Raw genomic sequence first — 3,568 nt, forward strand, 5'->3', positions numbered from 1 at the left:
TTTATTTTATTTTCTTTCTCCCTTTTTACCTTTCTTTTATCTTTTATCTTTTTATTTTTCTTTCATTTTTTGGTTTTTGCTATCTTTTTTCTATTTAATTTTCTTTCCTTTCTTTAGTTTTTGCTTATTCTCTTTCTCTTATTTTTAAAATTTTTCTTTCCTTTATCTGACTTTTTTCTGCTTCCCCCCTTTTTTCACAAGAATTATGAGGTCGAGTTTCGTAGCCAAGACTTGAAAGTACTCAATTCATAAGTGACTTAACGCCAACAAACCAATCATCAAGTTTGATTGTTATAACAAATAATAATTATAAATAGCAAATGAAAATCTATCCGTGATAGCTACTAATATTTTCTATCATTAATAGCTTAATCTTTGATAGAAATCGATCATTGATAGCCAACTTAGTGAATTTAATTAATAAAGTTGAATCTCGAACTAAAATGTAAGTGGAATGCCTAGAAGTTATCACTAATAGCATGTTTATCAGTGATAGAAGCTATCATCGAAAAGAAAATGGACTTATAAATGTTTGGGAACGACAAGAAAGGGGCAAAAAGGTGTTCAGTGGTTATGGTTGATAGAAGCTACTACTGATAGCATGTTACAAGTGATAGAAGCTAATACTAATAGCATGTTTAGATTATTATTGGGTGTTAGATAATTTCTACTAACAGATTATTTGTTGTTTAGATTATTTAGACGAAGCTTCGGAATATTTTATCATTTTTTTTTTATTTTTAAGAAGAAAAACTTGTTTTGACGTTTCTAATTTCTCTCAGGTTTGTGATTAATAAATCATACCACAAAAAGGAAAGAAAATCAATTTGTTAGCTCGAATGATAATATATATATATATTACATTACTCGATTCTTTGAGCATAGTGCTTGAACTGCTAATCTTGCAGATAAATTAGTAGCATTGCCCAATCCAAACGACTTTGCAGATACATCAATTGAACAATTTTCCATACCAATGCAAGTCTTTTCTACCAAAAGAGCACTATTTGAAACATCCCATGAACCTTTTTTGAATGAACCACATTTTCCCTCTGGATTTCCATAGCTAGCAAATTGGATCTCAGAGATGATATGCCCTCCCTGACAAGACAACTCTAACGTACTTCCTTCATTAGCATTTCCACATATTGTTCCTATAGTGATGGTCTGAACTATGACTTGTTGAGGATTTCCACCAATTTCTTCAAACAAAACCAACGTGTTGGTGTCATCCGATAGAAACGATCTTGGAACATGATACCATCTTTGGGAAGGATTCCCACAATTTCCAACGCACTTGCTAGGGTCATATGCGCCTCTATAATCACAGGTTGCGCTGCAACTATCATTGCCAACAATGAAAGAAGGCCAAAATCGACCTATGCTTTGTCCATTTACCCAAGCCTGACCTTTTCCCATTCCCTGCATGTCCAATGCTACAGGGTCAATTCCTGAAGGTGTCTTAAAGCTTGTTTTGTACCATGTCATTCTCCTGCCAATAGATTTTTTATTTAATGTGCTCCATTTTGTTCTCTGTGAGAACATTGGGTTGTAAAGTTGCTTCATTTCTCCATTTAATCCAACCTTATAAGACCATAAATTTGATGACAAATCAGTTGTGACATTTCCATCTCCAATAAGATAAATGGGACCTCCATCAATTCCAGTTGGCACCGTGTCATAAAATGCATCATAATTTTTCAATCCTACTATTGCACTCAAAAGGGTTATGGTGTTGGTTCCGACTTTTAATAGAATGGGTTTCTCAAATACAAAACTCTGGCCATTGCTTCCCCATTGCGATCCAATGTACCGTCTATTAACAAAGGCATGAAGCACATGACCTTTTGTATTCACTTGTAGAGTTACATTTTGAAGTGAAGATGTTGAATTAGTTTCAACATTTGTCATATACCACAAGTAGTCATTAAAATCAACCGTGGTTCCTTTTTGTTCCAAAAGAAAGTTTGCATTAAATGTACCTTTTCCTTGTAGAGTATCTCTCATGGGCTCCGGAGCCCAAACCCATGTCAGTTGTGTATTTTCCTTCTCATTCTGCACCTTCACAAACATAGATGTTTGGGAATTGATCTTTGCAGTGTTGAAAAGCTCTTTGTTGCAACCGTTAAGAATGCTCACAGACCAAGCTGGTACAAAGTACTTTCCATCTGCCTGCAAATCTATGGTAGCATCATTGCTGGCATCAGTGTTGCTCAAAAAACAAAACCACTCCCCTACTGTGGGGTTGGAGAATTTCGTTAAAGTAACAAAGCTACCAAATTTTTGGTCTGAACGGGTGCCGTTGGTGAGAATCTTCTCTCCCATTTTGATGGATTCGTGGAGTTGTTTGAGATGTCCCCATTTGGGTTGATTCACGTTTCCATATTCATCAAGTGGGGCGTTGTAATCATACGACGTAGTAATGAATGGACCTCCCGATGTTCTTCCAAAGTTTGTGCCCCCATGATACATGTAATAGTTGTTAAACACACCACCAGATTGAAAAAATCTTGCCACAGAAAAAGCTACATCTTCTGCACTTCTATAAGGGTCTTTATCGCCCCATTTCTTGAACCATCCCACCTAATTTTCAGTAAACATTTTTGGGCTCTTAGGATTGTTAGGACTAAAGTTATCACAATAGAATCCATTGCATGTATTGATGATAGGTTGTGGGGCATCACTTTGTTGGCACATGATCTATGGAACACCAATATTGAGAGATTCAGCCATTTGAGCACACCAGTTGATATATGTTTTTCCTGCGCTTCCATATGGGGTCATCACGTTTCCATACTCGTTCTCGATTTGAGCTAAGATTATTGGCCCCCCTTGTGATGCAAAGAGGTTGGCTTGTTTGCACATATTCACTATCTTTGTCGTGAAAGTTTGCATTTCATTCTTGTAGACTTGATTGTCAGTTCGAAGTTGGATTCCCGGCATATTATGCAACCACAGTGGAAAGCCTCCATAGTTCCACTCGGCACACACGTAAGGACCAATCCTCATCACAACATATAGCCCAGCCTCTTGAACGAGTTGGAAGAATTTGATAAAGTTTAGATGTCCAGAGAAATCATATTTTCGTCGTCGAGGTTCGTGGCGATCCCAAAAAATGTACGTCTCGATTGCATCAAGTCCACCATCTTTAGCTTTTTGAATAAGATCAGGCCACATTGCTTCGGTGCTGCGTGGATAATGAATTGATCCTGAGAAGATAACACGTCGTTCACCATGATAATTATGGGCAATTTTGAATCAAGGAGACACTGTTTCCTTTCAAAAAGAAAAGCATTTTTAAGTTAGCAAAGAGAGGAAAACAAGAACATGAAGTTAAGCCATCTTTGATTTTACAACTTTAGGCGTTTCGTTTATGTTGGAATCAATGTGTTTATATACAAGGAATCTACGTAAATATGTGATAGGTCTTTCCATCAATCTTTGTACTCTATTTGTTGATGAATTCTAAATATAGGAATAATGTAAGTGAATTTAGCTGGCCAAACTTTATCGGTATGAGTTGCTTTAGTGAAATTTGGAAAATACTCTTTTCAGAACAGAATTTCAA

At 36.3% G+C, this 3,568-nt stretch overlaps 1 pseudogene; it reads right to left on the minus strand.

The window, feature by feature from the left end:
- Window positions 1-858: 858 nt before the first annotated feature.
- Window positions 859-3,240, minus strand: LOC150031289 (beta-galactosidase 7 pseudogene; annotated as a pseudogene).
- Between the last annotated feature and the right edge of the window lie 328 nt (window positions 3,241-3,568).

This window comes from Benincasa hispida, unplaced genomic scaffold (assembly GCF_027475165.1).
Source record: "Benincasa hispida cultivar pf3 unplaced genomic scaffold, pf3_genome.v1.1 HicScf1328, whole genome shotgun sequence".
Lineage (NCBI taxonomy): Eukaryota > Viridiplantae > Streptophyta > Magnoliopsida > Cucurbitales > Cucurbitaceae > Benincasa > Benincasa hispida.